Raw genomic sequence first — 26,193 nt, forward strand, 5'->3', positions numbered from 1 at the left:
GTTTTAACCGATGATGTAGTTATGATTGATTTCTGGAATTTACGGAAAGAAAATCTTCGTATTAGGATCTAGTTCTGCGGCGATTTAGGAAATCAAAATCTTCTTTGATTAATGCTATAATCTGTTCTGATTTCTCTGTCGGATATGTTGCTATAAATACACCTCCTTTGTTTCCTTATTTTCCACACCTTTTATTCTTTCTTCCTCTACTCATTCTTAATATGCTCCATCCAATTCTGATTCTTATTATACTTCTAACCTTCATATCTTTCATTCTTCTTTTTCATTTGCCGCCAGAAGAATCTATTCACTTTTATGATTTCCTTGGAATTATAATGTTTGTAATTCTCCCGTGTCTTTACGTCGCAATACGTATTGATATACACGGTTTGTAGTTTCTGGGTGATTGTTGGGTTTTATATTTTCCCTTATATTTTGATGTTCCTACTTCTATCTTCTATAATCATTGTCATCCACAGTTAATGCTTTCTCCTATTTGCTGCGATCTATACCCTAATTTCTATTTCGAAGCTTCATTCTTTCGTTTCCTCTTCTTGCGTTTAAGCGTCTCTGGTAATGGTCCGGAATTCGTAGGTATGAGATTTGGAATGAACATAGCTAATGTGCTAAGAAAGAAAGGGTATTGGCACGATTTTGATTTGTTAAATTACCAGAATACCCTGGAAAAGATAGAACTATCAAGACGATATGTTCCTAATACGTTTGGGGATTGGATAGAATGTAAGAGCCGTGTAACATGGCACATGATGACGGTACTGTGAATCATTACATCCCATTAGAAACTTAACATGACTTACTGTAATATAATGAAGTTGATCAAGTTTCATTATATTATACTAATTCATGCATCAATTCGCAACACTGCTTCAGAACATTCCTATTTCAAACTCAAAGATTTCAGAATTTAGAAACTAACACAGTTTCTTTTATATTGTAACGCAGATATTACGGGGAGATAGATGATTGCAGATAGGAATAGTTGTGAAAATATCTTTAGAAATATGGAGAATATGTATAGCGGAAAATATGAAGATATCTTATAATATCTAAGATAAGATGATGATGAATAATATCATCTGAAAAAGTTTAGAATAAGGAGTAGGGTTTATACTGACGGTTTCAATAGACACTGAATCATTTGCATTATTTGAAGGCAGGTTCATTCCTTGTATTTGTTCTTTGTTTCCTTCACGGTTAGCTCAATCCATTTTTCAGCACTAAATTTTCTATCGAGCGTTCCTAACATTCCCTTCTTTATCATCAAACTTTTGGCCATTTAGGCCATCTAAAATTTTACTGTTTCCTCTGCATTTAATGCAGTCATATCTGAATCGTCGATTATCAATCCGAGGTGTTTTTGGGCGAATTGTGTTTTTAGGTGATTAAATGCTGATGATAAAATGGTGGAGTATGAAAGGTTCCCCGGTAACGATGAGGAAAACCAATCGTATATATCAAAGTTATAATAAGACTTTTTCGAATGAAAGGTCGAAGTTGTTCTGCTGAAGCTGTGACAAAATTGGCTACTTTGAAAAGGAATCGTAAGGTTGTTTTTGCTAATAAATGATAAAGAATTCGTCGCGGTACGTGTTAAACTATGACTTTGGGTTCAAGAGTTTTTCATGTGTATAGATCTTTTCTTCTGTAGATGAAGTGCGGTCGGTTCAACTTCTCGATTGAGGTATTTTCAAGAATCCTGATAGGTTTGTACGCGGATTGTAAACGTCGAGATACAAATGAGGTTTAGGATGAAATCAAGTGGCAAACTTGAAGAATTGTTTAGTTGCATATGTTATAATCAATATTTTAATTCATTTTAATTGTCCAAAGTTAGCAGTCCAATAGTCCAGTTGTCCACTAGTCCAATATATTCATATATAATTTAATATATAATATTCGAATTAATTAATACGTATCGTGACCCGTGTACCGGTCGCAGTATTGATCACAACTCAAACCATAAATATATTCTGAAATCAACCTCAACCCTGTATAGCCAACTCCAACATTCACATATAGAGTGTCTATGGTTGTTCCGAAATATATATATAGATGGGTCGATATGATAGGTCGAAACCTTGTATACGTGTCCCGTTATTTAAAGTGCGTAAAATAAATAACAGAACTTAAATGACAATAAATTAAATTGCGATAAAATGTAATACAGAATTAACAGTTAGCTGGGAACAGTTAACTAGGAACAGTTAGCGTGGATTCCTAACAGAATTTCACATAATTAATTTGTTTGTTTCTAACACTTTTTATTTTGTCCAATGTTTTCTTCATTATGCCACTTGTTGGATTCTGATAGATAAAAATCCAAATATGAAATTTTAATAAAAATGGTTATTCGGTGGTGAACAGATACGAATATCGGTAGTTGTAAGTAGAATAGCAAATGACCGTTGAATCAGATTCGAAGAATATACACTGTAACTTATTAATGTGAGATCTAAATATTCCTCGGGTACTACCTACCCGTTAAAATATTTTCATCATTAACGGTTTGTACGAAAGAATTTTTAATTACAATCTTTATGAAAATATACTTGTATATATATTTTCTTCAGATGTAATCATGGATCTAATGAGTCACTAAGATATTAAATTTTTTTGATTTATCGTTAATACTTGATTACATGATCTCTAAAACATTAAAGATTACATAATTACCATGTCGAACGAAGATAAATGAGATAGAACGATAAGTAAAGCGAAGATAATCGATATAGAATGATATGTAAAACGAAGATCATACTCGAAGTACAGATAGTGATATTGAGGTGTGTGATGTTGATATCCGAGATACAAATTGTGATGTTGAGGTTTACGACGCAGTTGTGGTTGAGGGTGATATGGGTACTGTCGGTGTTGATGATGGTGGTACGGATTATGCTGCTGGTGCTGCTGCTGGTGTTTGTAACCTTCGCACCATATTCTCCAAAGCCGTCACGCGAACACGAAGTTCGTTAACTTCTGCTAGTACACCGGGATGATTGGTGGTTGGAGTGAGCGAATGAACAAGATCTGAAATATGAGATAGTATATAATCGTGACGAGATACTCTAGAAATGAGAGAGAAAATGGTTTCTCGAACAGGTTCGCCGGTAAGTGCTTCAGGTTCATCGCCAAGAGGGCAATTTGGTGGATGGAAGGGATCACCCTCTTCATGTCTCCAGTGACTTAGTATATTACGAACCCACCCCCAATTCATCCAGAATAGATGATGGGAGATTGGTTGATCCATTCCGGTGATGCTGCCTTCGGAGCTTGAATGAAAATCCATATCGGCATAGCTGTCATAATCTGAGGAATTCGAACTAGATGCGGAATCCATCTTGTATAATCGGAAAAATGAATTTTTGGTATGAAATAGATTATAGAAGTTAGATTTGGTACTCTTCTATACATACTTTACATATGTATATATAATACCAAAATCCCGTAAATTACGGAGAATCTTTGAAAAGATGTCAACTAAAGTCCAAATAACAGATATGCTAAGATATGAATTTTGTCTATACACTATCGATGCACTAAATGCAGTAAGACGTGTCTAGACTTATGAATGATAAGCAAGCAATTCCCTAGGGATGATAAGCAGATGGTTTCCGACGAGAAATGATAAGCAAAACTTTTTGACAGGTAGACACGGTCAAAGTCCAGACTCACTAATGTATCCTATCAACTACCAGTTAGACATACTAATGCAAGGTCTGGTTCGCTAAGACCAACGCTCTGATACCAACTGTAAGAATCCAAAACTAATCCTCCCGGACGGAATCTTCAACAGTTGGTCCCATCACGATGATCGAATCCAAGTAATGTCCTTAACATGAGCTTATGCACAGCGGAAGACTTAATTCGTACCTGAGAATAACATGCTTTAAAATATCAACATAAAGTTGGTGAGATATATAGGTTTGATGCTAGCAGCGTTATAAATATGGACCACAAGATTTCATATAGATAACATAATACACTCGCAAGTGTATGGAAAAGTCGTTGAGCACTTGGTAACCATACTTAACATTTAAAATCACAGCAGCATATTCTTAAATAAACTCTACACCGTACCAAGTGTAGTAATGAAACGAAGTACTATGCAACCGTTTAAAACTGGTCGTCCAGCCCGGTTGGGGTTGTCAGGCCCGATAGATCTATCAACAGGATTCGCGTTTACGCTCCTCACGTAAATATTAGCTACCAAGTATAAAGAAATATGCCATGGTACAACTCAACGTAGAATTTATTTTTGATCACTTGTGTCCATAACGTAAATCATTTATAAAAAAACAGCGCATGTATTCTCAGCCCAAAAATATTTAAAGTTTAAAAGGGAACTATATACTCACCAAATGTATTTTGTAGTAAAAATACATATAACATCATTGATCAATTATAAGGTTGGCCCCGGATTCACGAACCTATAACATATATATATATATATTAACACATAATAACATTTAATCAAGTTTATATATTATAATTTATTAATAAATAACTTAATTATATCTATTTATATATCTTAAATAAATCCTTAATGATTATATATTAGATTCATTTTAAAATAGGTATAATGTATTAAAATTTGAATATATATGATCTTATTAAAATATATTTTTATATCATATGTAACTTAAGTAAGAATAGCAGTTTAGTATGTAGTGTAATATATATATGTATATTAATTATATTTTTATAAAAACATCATTTATTTGTTAAATTTATAATTATAATAATAATAAAATAATGATATTAGTAATAATAATAATAATTAGATTTAGTAATAATATTGAAAGTAATGATTTTTGTTAATAAGTTGGTCATTCTATTTGTAGTAACAATAATAATATTAATAATAATAATAATAATAATAATAATAATAATAATAATAATAATAATAATAATAATAATAATAATAATAATAAAAGTAATAATAACAATAATAGTTATAATAATTATAATAGTAGTAACATTAATGATATTAATCAAATTAGTAATAATAATGGTAATATTTATAATAGTTTTATTAATTTATACCTTTGTAGAAACTCTCTTTTTAAAAAAAAAACAGAATTGCCCAAGACGGGACTCGAACCCAAGACCCCTCGCTCAAACACAACACTCCATGACCGTGGAACCATATCAGTTTTTCTTCATTATACAACACCCGTTTGAATAAAACCCGAATCTTTCTTTCCTAAGTTCTTCTCCTTGTTAAATTTCATAAAACCCGTTCACCAATCAATATAACACGACCCATCATAAATTAAAAGCCCAATGCTTGTATTCTTTTAATTATGTTCACGGGCCATTTGGAAATAGAGTATGGTAGTCTAAACTCATATACAAACACGACCCAATCATAAAGTTTATAAACATAAACGGCCAATTTAACTAGACATTAAATTAGTCATCGATTTGTTAGGTCACAAGAAAGTTTCTGTCGGCCACAAACGAAAAGGAAACAACAGAATATTAACACGTCGACTTTAACTCTTGTAATCATCTTCTCTCAATCATGATTAGCATCGAACTCCTCATCATCAATTATAAGTTTCATCTTCATCATTAACGACTGAAAGAGAAGGAAGAACAAATAGCAATGATATTCGGTTTTGGTTAGGCTGAATCGATCTTTTAACAGGAACACCATAGCAGGCAGTCGAATAAGTTAATTTGGGTTATGACCCTTCGATTAGTAGTAGTCATGACGTGGGTTTTGTTCGGTGGGTACTTGCAGTTGTCGATAAAACAGATAACAGTAATTATGGTTTGTTGGTGGTCATTGGTGTTCGAAATATGAAGAAATAGAAGGTGTAGCAGCAACAAATCAGTAGCAGCAGGTTTTCAGTTGATGGGTTTATTGAATCACTAAACAGGAATATGGAGCAGCGGCTGTATAGTGGTAGCCGTTGGTGATGGATCAAAGTGGTGGTGGTGGCTAGGCAGCGGTTTTGGTGTTCGAAGTTGTAACGGAAAAATAGGAATAAAACAAGTGACGTAACATTAGTGGTGATAGGTGACGGTTTTGGTTAATCACAACAAAAATACATCAAACATAAAAATGGAATAGTTTCTAAGATTGTGGTGATTAGTTTGGTGAGGTTCGAAGGTTGTGGGGGTGATCTTGGTGACCATGGGTTCCGTGATTAAAATAGAAAATGATACAACGGATTTGGGTTGTGGTGTGTGGTGTTTACAATAGAAGACAAATACAATAACAAAAATATGTAAGGGTGATGAGAGTTATGATTTTGGTGATGAAGGTGTCGATTGTAGGTGGTGTCGTGGTCTCGTTTTAAGATTATGCATGGTGTTTACATGACGGTGGTTTGCATATGGTGGAAGCTCGATGGTGGTAGGGTGGTGGTGATGATAGTTTTATGTAGTGGTGAGAGTGGTTGTAGGAGATAGATAATAGTGGTGAGTTATTTGAGTTAGTCATGATGCATGTTTGTATATGGGTTTAGTTCGAATGAAGAAAATATCGAGCAGTCGTTACATATTGGTGATGATTGAAAACGGAAACATCTAGTAGCATTTTAATGGTGATAATGGGTGGTTGGTTTGAGCACGAGAAAAAGAAGAAGAGTAGGTGCGTTTGAGGAGAAGCAAGGAGTACATATATATGGATGTTTATGTATATGTGTCAAACATATATGTATAAATATAGTTAAAGTGTTACAGCAAATAATCAATAATTTGCAATGATTTCCATTTCAAACAGTAATAATCATTCAATATTCAATAGTATAGCCGCCCCTAATTTAGATTTATGTACCGACACTTTATCCCGAAAGGCCATATCGTGTCTATTGCTAAAACGGCTAATGTATAAAAATGCTCCTAAAAATCCCATATTTTTAGGTTAAATAAATTAAAGTATTTCACTCATTACCTGATTGAAACCTGATCAAAAAGGTTCACTAATTATTTATTTTCTGTTTCAATTAACGTGTACGAAGTACTAACACTTAAACTCAAAGGGGTAAAAATATTATTTATAATGATAATAATATTAATTATAATAATGTCACTATAATCTCATTATCAATAATTATAAAACTATAACAATTTGTACATATCAATTATTATATCAAAATATTATTTATATAAATATATGCACATATAAAGTTACAATCAATTGTTCGTGAATCGTCAGGCATGGTCCAAAGGGTAATTGATTATCCGAATATAGATTTCAAATTTTCTAGACTCAACATTACAGATTTTGCTTATCGTGTCGGAAACATATAGAGTTTAAGGTTTAAATTTGGTCGGAAATTTCCGGGTCGTTACAGTACCCACCCGTTAAAGAAATTTCGTCCCCGAAATTTGGTAGAGGTTGTCATAAATAATAATAGGAATGTTTTCATGACGATTATGAGGTGATAATGGAGTTTTATCATTATTGAGAGATATAGATAAAACGATTCGATCATGTGAAGCGCACGAGTGAAGCTATCACAAAAGAGTGAAATGAGTAATATGGTATCGTTTTAACTGATGACGTGGTTATGATTGATTTCCGGAATTCACGAGATTTAAAGAAAATCTTTCGTGATACGATTTGGTTCTTTGACGATTTAGGAAACAGGATCTCCTTTGATTTAATGCAGCAAATCTGTTGTGATTTCTTTGTCGGATATTTCACTTATAAAACTACCCCCTTCGTTCCCTTATTTCCATATCCCACATCTTCTACTCTTTCTCCTTAACTCATACTTTAAAATATGCTTCATTCAATTCTGATTCTTGATTTACTCCTAATTTTCACATCTGTCATTCTTCTCTTTCATCTTCCACCAGAGGATTTTATTTACTTCTACTATTATCTTGGGGTTATAGTGTTTTTAATCTTCCCGTGCCTTTTCGTGGCAATATGTATTGATATGCATGGTTTGTAGTTTCGGGTTTGTTATCGGGTTTTATATCTTCCCTTATACTTCGATGTCCCTACGTCTATCTTCCATAATCATTGTCATTCACAGCTAATACTCTCCTATTTGCTGTGATTTATACTCCAATTTCTATTTTGGGTTTTTGTCCTTTCGTTTCTTCTTCCCGTAATGGTCTGGAATTCGTAAGTATGAAATTTGGAATGAGCATAGCTAATGCCCTCAGAAAGAAATGGAAATGGCACGATTTTTGATTTGTCAAATTTCCAGAATATTCGGATAGATAGAACTATCAAGATGATATGTTCTTTATATGTTTAAAGATTGGATAGAATGTAAGAGCCGTGTAACATGGCACATGATAATGGTACTGTGAATCATCACATTCCATTAGAAACTTAACATGACTTACTGTAATATACTGAAGTTGATCAAGTTTCATTATATTATACTAATTCATGTATCAGTTCCCAACACTACTTCAAAACATTCCTATTTCAAACTCGAAGGTTTCAAAATTTAGAAACTAACACAGTTTCTTTTATGTTGTATCGCAGATAATTCGGAGAGATAGATGATAATAGATAAGACTAGTTGTGAACATATCTCCAGAAATATTGAGGATATTTATAATGATAGGCACGATGATATCTTAGATTTTCTATCATTGATAGATGACGAGGAGGATTTGTTTGTGAAAGTTTAGAATGAGAAGTAAAGTATTTGCTAATGATTTCAGCAGACACGGAATTGTTTGTATTCTTTGAAATCAAACTTATTCTTTATGATTTGTCCCCGATTTCCTTCATGGTTTCGCATAATCCGCTTTTCGGTACTAAATTTTCTGTCGAGTGTTCCTAATTAACTTTTGGCCCTTAAAACCATTTACGACATGCGGCTTCGTCAGCATTCTCAAAGTGAACGGATCTGGGTCATCGGTTATCAAACCGAGGTGATTCCAAGAGAATTGTGTTTTTAGATGATTAAACGCTGATGGTAGTATGGTGAAATATAAAAGGTTCTTCGGTAACGACGGCGAACGAACAATATGTATATATCGAAGTTATAATAAGAGTAATCTTACTGAGAAGTCGAAGTGGAGCTGTGACAAAATTAGCTTCTTGAAAAGGAATTGTAGGGTTGTTTTTGCTAATAAATGGCAAAGGATTCAACACGGTATGTGTTAAACTATGAATTTAGATTTGAGAGTTTTTTTCAGGTGCATAAATCTTTTCTTCCGTAGATGAAGTGCGGTTGGTTCATCTTTCCAATCGAGGTGTTTTCAAGAATCATGAAAAGATTTGAATGCGAATTGTAACCGTCAAGATACGAATGAGGTTTAAGATAAAATCAAGTGGCAAGCTTGAAGAATTATTTAGTTTCATATGTTATAATCAATATTTTAATTTAATTCATTTTAATTGTCCAAAGTTAGCAGTCCAATAGTCCGATGGTTCAATGATTCATATATAATTTAATATATAATATTCGAATTAAATAATACGTATCGTGACCCGTGTACCGGTCTCGGTGTCGATCACAACTCAAAGTATATATATATTTTGGAATCAACTCCGACCCTGTATAGCCAACTCCCACCTTCACATATAGAGTGTCTACGGTTGTTCCGAAATATATATATAGATGGGTCGATATGATAAGTCAAAACCTTGCATACGTGTCCCGTTATTTAAAGTACGTAAAAGTAAATAACAGAAATTAAATGACAATAAATAAAATTGCGAGAATGTAAATTGCGATAAATTAAATGTTAATCAGTTAGCTGGGAACAGTTAGCCGGAACAGTTAGCGTGAAATCCTATCACAATTCCAATTAATTCATTCGTTTGTTTCTAACACTTTTTTTTTTATTTTTGTCCAATATTTTCTTCGTTATGCCACTTGTTGGATTCTGATAGGTCAAAATCCAAATATGAAATTTGAATAGAAATGGTTATTCTGGAGTGAGCGAATACGAATATCGGTAGTTGTAAGTAGGATAATAGATTGCCGTTGAATCAGATTCGATGAATGTACAGTGTAACTTATTAATGTGAATTCTAAATATTCCTCGGGTACTACCCACCCGTTAAAATATTTTCATCATTAATAGTTTGTACGAAGGAATTTTTAATTACAATCTTTATGAAAATATACCTGCATATATATTTTCTTCAGATATAATTATGAATTTAATGAGTCAATGAGGTATTAAACTCATTTGATTTTTCGGTTAGAATTAAAGTACATAATCTTTAAAACATTAAAGATTACTTAATCGCCATGTAGAACGAAAATAAATGATGTAGAACGATACGTAGAACGATGATAATCGACGTGAACGATATATAGAGCGAAGATCATACTCGAAGTACAGATGGTGATATTGAGGCGTGTGATGTTGATATTCGAGGTACAGATTGTGATATTGAGAGTTACGGCGCGGTTATGGTTTAAAGATGATAAGGGTACTGTCGACGTCGATGATGGTGGTACTGATTATGCTGCTGGTGTTCGTAACCTTCGCACCAGGTTCTCCAAAGTCGTCACACGAGCGCGTAGTTCGTTAACTTCTTCTAGTACTACGGAATGATTGACGGTTGGAGCGAGTGAATGAATAAGATTCGAACTATGGGATAGTATGTAATCGTGATGGGATACTCGGAAAAAGGGGAGAGTAAATGGTTTCTCGAACACGTTCGCCAGTAAGCGCTTCAGGTTGAAAAGGGCAATTTGGTGGATGGAAGAGATCTTCGACGTGAAATGATTTTCGGATATCGGATGATATTATAACTATATAGAATATCTATATGTATTTCGTATACTACAGAGGAATTTACGGCATATATCAGGCAAGTCTACAGATATGCTAAGATATGAATCTTGTCTATACACTATCGATGCACTAAATGCAGTAAGACGTGTCTAGACTTATGAATGATAAGAAGGAAATTCCCTAGGGATGATAAGCAGATGGTTTCCGACGAGAAATGATAAGCAAAACTTTTTGACAGGTAGACACGGTCAAAGTCCAGACTCACTAATGTATCCTATCAACTACCAGTTAGACATACTAATGCAAGGTCTGGTTCGCTAAGACCAACGCTCTGATACCAACTGTAAGAATCCGAAACTAATCCTCCCAGACGGAATCTTCAACAGTTGGTCCCATCACGATGATCGAATCCAAGTAATGTCCTTAACATGAGCTTATGCACAGCGGAAGACTTAATTCGTACCTGAGAATAACATGCTTTAAAATATCAACATAAAGTTGGTGAAATATATAGGTTTGATGCTAGCAGCGTTATAAATATGGACCACAAGATTTCATATAGATAACATAATACACTCGCAAGTGTATGGAAAAGTCGTTGAGCACTTGGTAACCATACTTAACATTTAAAATCACAGCAGCATATTCTTAAATAAACTCTACACCGTACCAAGTGTAGTAATGAAACGAAGTACTGTGCAACCGTTTAAAACTGGTCGTCCAGCCCGGTTGGGGTTGTCAGGCCCGATAGATCTATCAACAGGATTCGCGTTTACGCTCCTCACGTAAATATTAGCTACCAAGTATAAAGAAATATGCCATGGTACAACTCAACGTAGAATTTATTTTTGATCACTTGTGTCCATAACGTAAATCATTTATAAAAAAAACAGCGCATGTATTCTCAGCCCAAAAATATTTAAAGTTTAAAAGGGAACTATATACTCACCAAATGTATTTTGTAGTAAAAATACATATAACATCATTGATCAATTATAAGGTTGGCCCCGGATTCACGAACCTATAACATATATATATATATATATATATATATATATTAACACATAATAACATTTAATCAAGTTTATATATTATAATTTATTAATAAATAACTTAATTATATCTATTTATATATCTTAAATAAATCCTTAATGATTATATATTAGATTCATTTTAAAATAGGTATAATGTATTAAAATTTGAATATATATGATCTTATTAAAATATATTTTTATATCATATGTAACTTAAGTAAGAATAGCAGTTTAGTATGTAGTGTAATATATATATGTATATTAATTATATTTTTATAAAAACATCATTTATTTGTTAAATTTATAATTATAATAATAATAAAATAATGATATTAGTAATAATAATAATAATTAGATTTAGTAATAATATTGAAAGTAATGATTTTTGTTAATAAGTTGGTCATTCTATTTGTAGTAACAATAATAATATTAATAATAATAATAATAATAATAATAATAATAATAATAATAATAATAATAATAATAATAATAATAATAATAAAAGTAATAATAACAATAATAGTTATAATAATTATAATAGTAGTAACATTAATGATATTAATCAAATTAGTAATAATAATGGTAATATTTATAATAGTTTTATTAATTTATACCTTTGTAGAAACTCTCTTTTTAAAAAAAAATCAGAATTGCCCAAGACGGGACTCGAACCCAAGACCCCTCGCTCAAACACAACACTCCATGACCGTGGAACCATATCAGTTTTTCTTCATTATACAACACCCGTTTGAATAAAACCCGAATCTTTCTTTCCTAAGTTCTTCTCCTTGTTAAATTTCATAAAACCCGTTCACCAATCAATATAACACGGCCCATCATAAATTAAAAGCCCAATGCTTGTATTCTTTTAATTATGTTCACGGGCCATTTGGAAATAGAGTATGGTAGTCCAAACTCATATACAAACACGACCCAATCATAAAGTTTATAAACATAAACGGCCAATTTAACTAGACATTAAATTAGTCATCGATTTGTTAGGTCACAAGAAAGTTTCTGTCGGCCACAAACGAAAAGGAAACAACAGAATATTAACACGTCGACTTTAACTCTTGTAATCATCTTCTCTCAATCATGATTAGCATCGAACTCCTCATCATCAATTATAAGTTTCATCTTCATCATTAACGACTGAAAGAGAAGGAAGAACAAATAGCAATGATATTCGGTTTTGGTTAGGCTGAATCGATCTTTTAACAGGAACACCATAGCAGGCAGTCGAATAAGTTAATTTGGGTTATGACCCTTCGATTAGTAGTAGTCATGACGTGGGTTTTGTTCGGTGGGTACTTGCAGTTGTCGATAAAACAGATAACAGTAATTATGGTTTGTTGGTGGTCATTGGTGTTCGAAATATGAAGAAATAGAAGGTGTAGCAGCAACAAATCAGTAGCAGCAGGTTTTCAGTTGATGGGTTTATTGAATCACTAAACAGGAATATGGAGCAGCGGCTGTATAGTGGTAGCCGTTGGTGATGGATCAAAGTGGTGGTGGTGGCTAGGCAGCGGTTTTGGTGTTCGAAGTTGTAACGGAAAAATAGGAATAAAACAAGTGACGTAACATTAGTGGTGATAGGTGACGGTTTTGGTTAATCACAACAAAAATACATCAAACATAAAAATGGAATAGTTTCTAAGATTGTGGTGATTAGTTTGGTGAGGTTCGAAGGTTGTGGGGGTGATCTTGGTGACCATGGGTTCCGTGATTAAAATAGAAAATGATACAACGGATTTGGGTTGTGGTGTGTGGTGTTTACAATAGAAGACAAATACAATAACAAAAATATGTAAGGGTGATGAGAGTTATGATTTTGGTGATGAAGGTGTCGATTGTAGGTGGTGTCGTGGTCTCGTTTTAAGATTATGCATGGTGTTTACATGACGGTGGTTTGCATATGGTGGAAGCTCGATGGTGGTAGGGTGGTGGTGATGATAGTTTTATGTAGTGGTGAGAGTGGTTGTAGGAGATAGATAATAGTGGTGAGTTATTTGAGTTAGTCATGATGCATGTTTGTATATGGGTTTAGTTCGAATGAAGAAAATATCGAGCAGTCGTTACATATTGGTGATGATTGAAAACGGAAACATCTAGTAGCATTTTAATGGTGATAATGGGTGGTTGGTTTGAGCACGAGAAAAAGAAGAAGAGTAGGTGCGTTTGAGGAGAAGCAAGGAGTACATATATATGGATGTTTATGTATATGTGTCAAACATATATGTATAAATATAGTTAAAGTGTTACAGCAAATAATCAATAATTTGCAATGATTTCCATTTCAAACAGTAATAATCATTCAATATTCAATAGTATAGCCCCCCTAATTTAGATTTATGTACCGACACTTTATCCCGAAAGGCCATATCGTGTCTATTGCTAAAACGGCTAATGTATAAAAATGCTCCTAAAAATCCCATATTTTTAGGTTAAATAAATTAAAGTATTTCACTCATTACCTGATTGAAACCTGATCAAAAAGGTTCACTAATTATTTATTTTCTGTTTCAATTAACTTGTACGAAGTACTAACACTTAAACTCAAAGGGGTAAAAATATTATTTATAATGATAATAATATTAATTATAATAATGTCACTATAATCTCATTATCAATAATTATAAAACTATAACAATTTGTACATATCAATTATTATATCAAAATATTATTTATATAAATATATGCACATATAAAGTTACAATCAATTGTTCGTGAATCGTCAGGCATGGTCCAAAGGGTAATTGATTATCCGAATATAGATTTCAAATTTTCTAGACTCAACATTACAGATTTTGCTTATCGTGTCGGAAACATATAGAGTTTAAGGTTTAAATTTGGTCGGAAATTTCCGGGTCGTTACAGTACCCACCCGTTAAAGAAATTTCGTCCCCGAAATTTGGTAGAGGTTGTCATAAATAATAATAGGAATGTTTTCATGACGATTATGAGGTGATAATGGAGTTTTATCATTATTGAGAGATATAGATAAAACGATTCGATCATGTGAAGCGCACGAGTGAAGCTATCACAAAAGAATGAAATGAGTGAATATGGAATTGTTTTAACCGATGACGTGATTAGGATTGATTTCCAGAATTTAAGGGATTTAAAGAAAATCTTACGTAATATGATTTGATTCTTCAGCGATCAAGATCTTCTTTGATTTAATGCGGCAATCTGTTTCGATTTCTCTGTCGAATATTTCACTATAAATCCACCCCTTCATTTCTTTATTTTTCACAACTCACACATTCTAGTCTTTCTTCCTTGATTCATACTTTAAAACATTCGCCAATATGTTCCATCCTATTCTTATCCTTGATATACTCTTAATTTTCACATCTGTCATCCTTCTCTTTCATCTACCACCGGAAGAATCTATTTACTTCTACTATACTCTTGGGTTTATATTGCTTCTAGTTCTCCCGTGTCTTTATATTGCTATATGCATTGATATATACGGTTTGTAGTTTCTGAGTTGTTGTTGGGTTTTATATCTTCCCTTATACTTCAATATCCCTGCTTCTTTCTTCTATATTCATTGTCATCCACAGTTAATGCTCCCTCCTATTTGCTGCGACTTATACTCAAATTTCTATTTTTGAAGCTTTATTCTTTCGTTTCCTCTTCCCGTCCTCGAGTCAAATGAGCAATGGTCCGGAATTTGTAGGTATGAAATTTGAGATGAACATAGCTAATGCTCTTAGAAAGAAATGGTAATGGCACGATTTTGATTTGTCAAATTATCAGAATATCCTGGAAAAGATAGAACTATCAAGATGATATGTTCCTAATATGTTTGGAGATTGGATAGAATGTAAGAGCCGTTTAACATGGCACATGATGACGGTACTGTGAATCATTACATCCCATTAGAAACTTAACATGACTTACTGTAATATAATGAAGTTGATCAAGTTTCATTATATTATACTAATTCACGCATCAGTTCCCAACACTGCTTCAAAACATTCATATTTTAAACTTGAAGATTTCAGAATTTAGAAACTAACACAGTTTCTTTTATGTTGTAACGCAGATATTACGGGGAGATAGATGATTGCAGATGGGAATAGTTGTGAAAATATCTTTAGAAATATGGAGAATATGTATAGCGGAAAATATGAAGATATCTTATAATATCTAAGATAAGATGATGATGAATAATATCATCTGAAAAAGTTTAGAATAAGGAGTAGGGTTCATACTGACGGTTTCAACAGACACTGAATCATTTGCATTCTTTGAAATCAAACTTATTCTTTGTGATTTGTTCACGGTTTCCTTCATAGTTTCGCATAATCCACTATTCGGTGCTAAATTTCCTATCAACTTTTGACCATTAAGATTATCTTCAACATGCTGTTTCGTCAGCATTTTCAAAGTTAACGAATTTGGGTCATTGGTTTTCAACCCGAGGTGATTTTAAGAGATTTGTGTTTTTAGATGATTAAACGCTGATGGTAGTATGGTGGAATATAAAAGGTGCTCCAGTAACGACGGCGAAAGGATTCGTATATATTGAGATTATAATAAGAGTAATACTACTGAGAAGTCGAAGTGAAGCTGTGACAAAATCAGCTTCTTGAAATGGAATTGTGAGGTTGTTTTTGCTAATAAATGATAAGGAATTCGTCGCGGATACGTTTTAACTAAAATTTGGTTTCGAAAATTTTCAGGTGCATAACTGTATGCATAAATCTTTCTTCCGTAGACGAAGTGCGGCTGGTTCAACTTCTCGATCGCGGTGTTTTCAAGAATCATGATAGGTTTGAACACGGATTTGTAATTGTCGAGGTACAAATGAGGTTTAAGATGAAATCAAGTGGCAAACTTGAAGAATTGTTTAGTTTCATATGTTATAATCCATATTTTAATTCATTTTAATTGTCCAAAGTTAGCAGTCCAATAATCCAATTGTCCAATCGTCCAATATATTCATATATAAATTAATATATAATATTCGAATTAATTAATACGTATCGTGACCCGTGTACCGGTCTCAGTGTCGATCACAACTCAAAGTATATATATTATTTGAGAATCAACCTCAACCCTGTATAGCTAACTCCCGCATTACTGCATATAGAGTGTCTATGGTTATTCCAAATAATATATACAGATGCTTCGATATGATATGTCAAAACCTTGTATACGTGTCCCGATATTTAAAGGGCGTAAAATAAATAACAGAAATTAGATGACGATAAATTAAATGCGTAAAGTAAATAACAGAAATTAAATGACGATAAATAAAATTGCGATAATTAAATTGCGATAAATAAAATGTAATCAGTTAGCTAGGAACAGTTAGCTGGAACAGTTAGCGTAGATTCTTAACAAAATTTCAATTAGTTAATTCGTTTGTTTCTAACAAATTTTATTTTGTCCAATGTTTTCTTCATTATGCCACTTGTTGGATTCTGATAAGTCAAAATCCAAATATGAAATGGAACGAAAATGGATTCTGTGGTGAACGGATACGTATATCTATGGATACAAGTAAGATAATGACTGACTGTTGAATCAGAGTCGAAGAATGTACCGTGTAGCTGATTAATGTGAAATCTAAATATTCCTCGGGTATTACCTACCCGTTAAAATATTTTCACCATTAACAGTTTGTACAAAAGAATTTTAATTACAATCTTTATGAAAATATACTTGCATATATATTTTCTTCAGATGTAATCATGGATTTAATGAGTCAATAAGATATTAAACTCATTTGATTTACCGTTAATACTAGATTACATAATCTCTAAAACTTTAGAAATTACATAATCGCCATGTCGAGCGAAGATAATCGATGTAGAACGATGATTATAATCGAGGTGCAGAATGAGATGGTGAGGCATGGATTGTTGAAACTTGGGTTATTGGTGGTACTGGTACCGTTGGTGTTGAAGCTGGTGATGTTACTGGTGTTGGTGATACTGCTGGTGCTTGCAAATTGTGTACCGTGCCCTCTAAAGTTAACACACGAGCTCGGAGTTCTTTAACTTCTTCTACTAACCCTGGTTGGTTATCAGTGTGAGGTAAAGGTCGGATATCTTCTCTAGTTCCGTTAATGGTAGCCTCAAGACGAAAAATTCTTGCAAAAAGGGTATAAACGGTGTTGCGAACAGGTTCGCCGGTGAGCGGGTCGAGCACTCCGACGTTAGGTGGTAAGTTCGGCTCGTGATATGGAGTACCTTCTTCATTTCTCCATAGGGTAAGTATTTCGCGAACCCATCCCCACTTTCTAAAGAAATCACGGTAGTTGATCGGTTGGTGCGCTCCCGTCACGCTATCTTCGGAGTCAGAAGAACTTGGTCGATTCGTAGAGGCCATCGTACGCGATCACAGAAAAGATTTTTGGTATGAAAAGCTTAGTGACAGCAAATAATAGTTGGATGGTATTCTCAATGCATAATATGCATAGATATATATAGTACCAGGATCCCTTAAATTACGGAGAAATTTACGGAAGATATTAAGCAAAGTCTATCGTAATAGATACGCTAAGATATAAATTTGTCTATACACTATCTATGCAATAAAGGCAGTAAGGCATGTCTAGACTTAGGAATGATTAGCAGGAAGTTTTTCCGCTAGGAATGATATACAATACTTATAATATGCAGCTAAGGTCGAAGTCCAGACTTGCTAATGCATCCTGAAAACTATCTGTTAGACATACTAATGCAAGACCTGGTTCGCTAGGACCAACGCTCTGATACCAACTGTAGTAACCCGAACTAATCCTCCCGGACGAAGTCTTCAACAGTTGGTCCCATTGCGATGATCGACTCCAAATAGGGTCCTTAATATGAGCTATTGCACAGCAAAAGACTTATTTCGTACCTGAGAATAACATGCTTTAAAATGTCAACATTAAAGTTGGTGAGATATATAGGTTTGATGCTAGCAGCGTTATAACTATAGACCACAAGATTTCATATGTAAACATTTTAATAAAAATATTCTAAGTGGTTGAGCACTTGGTAACCATACTTAACATTTAATCATGTCGCATATTCCCTTTATTATGAAATCTTACTACACCGTACCAAGTGTAGTCACGAAACGAAGTACTGTGCAACCGTTGAGTACTGGTCGTCCAGTACGGTTGGGGTTGTCAGGCCCGATAGATCTATCAACAGGATTCGCGTTTACAATACCGCTGTAAATAATAGTTACCAAGCTACAGGGAAGTATGCCAGTGGTACAACTCAACGTAGAATATATTTTTCAGTTACTTGTGTCCATAACGTAAATCATTTATAAAAACAGCGCATGTATTCTCAGCCCAAAAATATTTAAAGTTTAAAAGGGACTATATACTCACCATACTGTATTTTGTAGTAAAAATACATATAACACCATTGGTAAATTATAGGGTTGGCCTTCAATTCACGAACCTATATCATTTATATACGTTAACACATATAATCGTAATCGGATAATTTATATATATATATATATATATATATATATATATATATATATATATATATATATATGTTTATTAGGGGTATCATTTTATAATTTAAATGCTTCATTAAAAAAATATGTTCATTCTATATATATAAAAAAAAAATATTGATATAATTATATAATATGTATTAAGTATATTTTTATATAATATTATTTATTTTAAAATAATAGTTATATTAATACTAAAATAATGATAATAATAAAATAATAATAATAAAAGGTGACTAATACTTTTTAGTAACACTAATAATATTAATAACTATAATACTTTTAATAATAACAATAATAATAAAAATAATAATAGAAAAAGAAAACTACCTTTAAAGGCTTAAAATAATAGACTGCCCAAGTTGAGACTCGAACCCCCGACCTCTAGAATACCCCAACAACCCGTGAACCATCTGTCTGCTTTCATTTTTCTGATTTAATTCTCGAAAATAATATATATATACACTATACCTATCTGCTACCAGTTTCTACATAAATGTCAACATAAAGTTGGTGAGATATATAGGTTTGATGCTAGCAGAGTTATAACTATGGACCACAAGATTTCATATATAAACAGTTTAATAAAAATATTCTAAGTGGTTGAGCACTTGGTAACCATACTTAACAATTAATCACGTCGCATATTCCCTTTAATATGAAATCTTACTACACTGTACCAAGTGTAGTCACGAAACGAAGTACTGTGCAACCGTTGAATACTGGTCGTCCAGTCCGGTTGGGGTTGTCAGGCCCGATAGATCTATCAACAGGATTCGCGTTTACAATACCGCTGTAAATATTAGTTACCAAGCTACAGGGAAGTATGCCAGTGGTACAACTCAACGTAGAATATATTTTTCAGTTACTTGTGTCCATAACGTAAAACATAAAATACATGTATTCTCATCCCGAAATATTTAGAGTTTAAAAGTGGGACTATATACTCACCTAATGTATTTTGTAGTAAAAATACATATAACATCCTTGAACAAGTGTAGGGTTGACCTCGGATTCACGAACCTATATTATTCATATATATATTAACACTTATGCTTATAATCGAACAACTAAAGTTTTTAAGTTGTGTTAATTATTGATTTGAATATATTTATTTTATATATTATATACTACAATATATAAATGTTTTCATACATAATTATATTAATATCTTATAATATATATATATATATATATATATATATATTCCTAAAGATGTTTATTTGTTATTATAATAATAATAATAAAAATGATAATACTTATAATAATAATAAAAATGATAATTTTAATAAAAATACTTTTGTTAATAATAATAGTTTTTTTTTTAAATAATAATTTTAATGATAATATTAATAATAATAATAATAATAATAATAATAATAATAATAATAATAATAATAATAATAATAATAATAATAATAATAATAATAATAATAATAATAATAATAAACATATTAATAACTAATAATAATAATAGAATTTAATAAAAATATAAGTGTATACCCTCTTTGAAATCTTTTCTAAAAAGAATTGCACACAGCAGGAATCGAACCCAAGACCTCTCGTTCATATGACATACTCCTAAACCATCCCTCCGGTTGTCGCTCGTCTGAATTAAATCACAATCGAATCTCCATATCTCGTTTGACTCAGTTTGTTTAGGTTCATCAGGAAATTAGAAACATAGGCCCAAGCCTTTAACAGTCTTTCACAAAAAAAATAAGTACTCGCCAAGCTTCGAACCCGCGACCTCTTGCCTGACCCCTCACGTCCCAAATCATTTGAGCTAATCTACTAATCTATTTTAGTTCATAAACAAAATCCCTTAAACCCTTAATCGTTTTCTTTATCTTTCCCATCTCATCATCATCATCATAAATCGATGTCATCATCATTATTCATTATCATAATCATTGATCACCAATTAACACGTGAATCATCATTATGTTATCATTTAGAATCGGGTAGTATATCATAATTCCCATAAGAATCGAAGGAGACAGATAGTAACTCAACCCCTAAGCCCAACTATATTATTCAGCCCATCTATCAACTATTTGGCCCAAATTAAAAAAAAAAGGGTGCGTCTTTTGTTTGTCCAGCCCGAGCACAAAAAAAATATCCCCGTCACAATCAGATAAGAATAAGGGTTCCACCCTTCCACTTGCGAATTGTATAATGTATTATCTAAAGAAACTTTAATCCCTTCACTTTGTCGACAACCTTTACTGCGAATATATATAAAATCCGTGACCCACATATCTTTTTTTTCTTTCTTTAAAACCTTTCAATTATCTAACGTATTATCTTTATTAAATCAAGAATTTCATATACGTTTGTTCGATCGAAGTTTCAGAAAGAAGGGAAAAATATAAACGACAGCAGCATTAATAACTTGATTGCAGGTTTGCAGGAGTTGGTGGTTCGAATGAGTTTGCACAGAAGTTCAGAAATGGAGGTGATGATTAACTAGCCTTCGATGGTGGTTGTGATATTGTTGATTGTGTGCAAACAGAAACAAAGCAGGAGAAACGGGTACTAATGGCAGTAGAAGAAAAAAAAAATAATATGGCGGTATAAAGTGGTTATTGGTGTCGGACTGAAACAGAAAGAATCGAATAGCAGACCAAGTGTTTTAATGACATTCGAATAAGAATGAAATCATATATTGGGCGTTGCAGGTGCAGTGATCATGGTGGTTTGGTGTTTTAAGGTGGTTGTATGATGGTTAAAATAGGAAAAAAATATCGAGCAGTGGTGGTGATGGTTTCTTCGAATAGTTGCATCAATATTGGTTTTGCAAGGTGATGGTGATAGTAGGTGGTTGATGGGTGTCGAATAGAAAACAAGAAAACATGAACGAGTATGGTAGTTTCACAAAGAAGAAGAAGAAGAGAGAGGGAGGAGAGAGAGGAGATCGATAGAGTTGTGGTGGCGGTGTTTTGGGGTGGTTGTAGATGAAGGTGGCGACGACAGATCATGGGTGGAGATGGTGGGGTGAGAGGCAGAATAGTGGTGATGTTTTGGTGAATTACTTCGGTCCATACTAGTGAAAAGATGATCAAAGCAAAATACGCACAAAATATTGGTGAGGGTTGTGAGGTTTATGGTGGCCGGAGGTTATGAAGTTGTCCGGTTGACCGGTGATCAAGTGAAGATGACGATGGTTGTATAGTAGGGAGGTGGTGTCGGTCATGGGTTATTGAAGAAAGAAGAAGAGGGTGTTTGTTGTGGTATAACATGTATGCCTATTCTATAAATATATAAATATAGACATAAAGTAATAGATATAGTTCAACTTTAACATAATGTCTCAATAATTAAACGTGCACCATTATCACACCATTTCTTCACCCCATTTTCTCATACTTACACTTCCATTTCTCTCTCAAAATACTCTTAACTTCATACTTGATCATCTCTAAGCATTTTCCCCATCATTTAGCTTCAAAAACAACACTTAAACCTCATAAGAAAACCTTACAAAAACACTTCAAGAAATCCTTCCAAGAACACAAACTTACTTCCAATCTTTCATTCAATTCCATCACCCTTTTGGTTCTAGCTTTTTACTCCTCTTTTACAGCAACCTTGTCCAAGGAACTTGAGGTAGTAACTATGTTCATAACCTTATTCGATTCATATATATATAGCTATCTTATTTTGTGGTATAAAATTTTAACAACAAGAACATAGTTTGAATGTTTTCAAACTTGTTTGAAAACTAAATAGATCCTTATAACTTAACTTTTAAAATACTTCAATACCTGTAATATAACTTAAAAATATGCTAATTTAACAAGGTATAACTTGGTTTTTCAAAGAACACCTTAAAAACTGTTTTTACGACGTCGGAGTGCAACCGGGGGCTGTTTTGGGTTGGATAATTAAAAACCATCTTAAACATTGAATTGGAGGTTTATTTTCTGGAAAAATGATTTTTACTATGAATATGATAACACATAAAAATTTCATGATTTAACTCAAAGTATAAGTATTTTTAGAAAAATAATCATTTAAGGTTGTTTACATGATGGAAAATGATTAACTTCATAAGTTTCACTAAAGTTTGACCTATGACCTGTGATTTCGAATACAAACTAAGGTATTTACATTTCATAGTCTTAAAGAGGGACTCGATCCAAGGAAGTGGCAAGTTGAATCAACGAAAACGGAGTTGTAACGAAGAAACTATGACGAAAACGAGATCGGATATCTAAGACTAGTTTGGCTACGAAAATAATTGGAGAAAATTAAATAAATCACATCTTTTTAAAATAACATGATATTTTATATATATGTACTCATAATTTAATTTTATATGGTTCAGGATCACCCGTAAACAATACGAGAAGATTAATCATAAGATCCCATGATTGTACGCAACACGTCATTTGACAACACCGGTACTTTATGTGCGCAACACGTCATTTGACAACACCGGTACCATGGGTCAAGATTAATCTCGACCAATACATATACGATGGGGGTTTTTATTTATTTCATTGGGGGTTTATTAAACACCTAAAAATGAACCATTAAAATTGAATTACTAACAACGAACTGCTAACTACGGACTAAGGAATTATAAAAAGTATTAAAAGTATAACAAGAATATATATGTGACGTTGTTTAAAAAGAAAAGGTATTGATATATTATATATGGATAGGTTCGTGATATCAACCGGGAGACCAAGTCAAAATATATATATCTTCAAGACGAAAGTGAGTATATAGTCCCACTTTTAAACTCTAAATATTTCGGGATGAGAATACATGTATTTTATGTTTTACGTTATGGACACAAGTAACTGAAAAATATATTCTACGTTGAGTTGTACCACTGGCATACTTCCCTGTAGCTTGGTAACTAATATTTACAGCGGTATTGTAAACGCGAATCCTGTTGATAGATCTATCGGGCCTGACAACCCCAACCGGACTGGACGACCAGTATTCAACGGTTGCACAGTACTTCGTTTCGTGACTACACTTGGTACAGTGTAGTAAGATTTCATATTAAAGGGAATATGCGACGTGATTAATTGTTAAGTATGGTTACCAAGTGCTCAACCACTTAGAATATTTTTATTAAACTGTTTATATACGAAATCTTGTGGTCTATATATATATATTGCTGCCGGCACTAAACCTATATCTCACCAACTTTATGTTGACGTTTTAAACATGTTTATTCTCAGGTGATAATTAGAAGTTTCCGCTGCATTATGTTGAATTTGAGCAGGATCTTGCGTACGCATATTTGTGTCAAAAATAAGACTGCATATCCAAGAACTTGTGTTGTAAAATATGCTAGAAATCGTGTTGTTATCATCATTTGTAAAGTTTGTAAGTCGAAGATTATCGCTAAACGATAATCATCTTTATTTCGTCCAAAGCTTGTATCAAAAATAAGAATCATGGTTTGTAATGTATAATATATGCAGTTTTTCTTTTAAAAATGTCGCATATAGAGGTCAATACCTCGCAATGAAATCATACGTTATCTAACACGTTCTTACGGTTAAGGACGGGTTATGACATGTGGTATCAGAGCGGTGGTCTTAGCGAACCAGGTTTGCATTAGTGTGTCTAACTGATAAGTCGTTAGGATACATTAGTAAGTCTGGACTTTGACCGGGTCTGATTTAAAAACCATTGCTTATCATTGTTGGTTAAAATTTATATGTAAATATTATGTAGTACTAATGGGTTAGTTGTTGTGTGATAGATGTCGGGCTCAAAACTTGTTATCACATTCAGCGACTCCGAACCAGAATCTTCAGATGGTGTTCCAGTCATTAACCTATCCGATGACGAAAATAATATCTTTGGGGAAGACTCACAAATTCCGGATGAACCGACTATAGAGAACCCGGAAAGTGAACCCGAGGAGGAAAGTGAACCCGAGGAGGAAAGTGAACCCGAGGAGGAAAGTGAACCCGAGGAAGAAATACAGGAAATTACAAAAGAAGAGTTCGAACTAGGAAAGAAACGAAAGGCTAATGAATTAGAAAATTCAAATCCTGAGTTTAATAAGGATGATGTGGCACCAACTCCACTAGACACTACCACCCCTATTCCCGCTATTCCTATTCGTTCTATCCCGGCATCCAGTTCTTCAGTCCCACAGCCAAAATATAGGCAGACAGCCAGGATAAGCGTTAAGCGATTCTTTGAACCTAAACGTCCTAGAAAATAGACCAAACGATACGCTGCCGTATTAAACCATGGGATCATATAATGTTTTGTATAATATTATTAGTGTGGTTTGCTTAATGTTCGATGTAAGATAAGCATATGTAAAATAGTGAAGTGTGAAATGCAATAATTTTCCATGGTTAAGTATTATTTAGATGGTAGTAATTGATTCTGTACTAAGCTATTAAGTATGGACATTAACGGGTAGGTAATACCCTAGATATAATTATAAAACGCTAATAAGAAGAAAAGGCTTTTATAATAATACCTGGTTCATATTATTAATAAGCTATAATGTACTGTAAATATACACTACATCTATAATATTCCATGTGAATAATTATTTTCTTTTCATTCTTATAGAAGAATATGGCGCGATTAAACCGAATGACGGAACAAGAAATCCAGGAACTCATCAATCAGCGAGTGAACGACAGAATGTTATGGGTCGAGGCTGCAAGAGGTGCTGCAGTTAACCCAAATCCTCGTGTGGGGTGCACTTACACAACTTTTCAAGCTTGCAAGCCCTCATCATTCAGTGGAACAGAAGGACCGATCGGTTTAACCCGGTGGATAGAAAAGATGGAGACTGTGTTTAAAATCAGTGGTTGTGTTGAAAAGGACATGACCAAGTATGCATCGTGCACTTTACAAGATAGTGCACTCACGTGGTGGAAAAATTATGTGAAGGCTGTAGGAGGAGATGTAGCTTATGATACTCCGTGGGAAGAATTCAAAACAATGTTAATCAACGAATATTGTCCAAGGAATGAGG

This window comes from Rutidosis leptorrhynchoides, chromosome 4, assembly GCF_046630445.1.
Source record: "Rutidosis leptorrhynchoides isolate AG116_Rl617_1_P2 chromosome 4, CSIRO_AGI_Rlap_v1, whole genome shotgun sequence".
Classification (NCBI taxonomy): domain Eukaryota; kingdom Viridiplantae; phylum Streptophyta; class Magnoliopsida; order Asterales; family Asteraceae; genus Rutidosis; species Rutidosis leptorrhynchoides.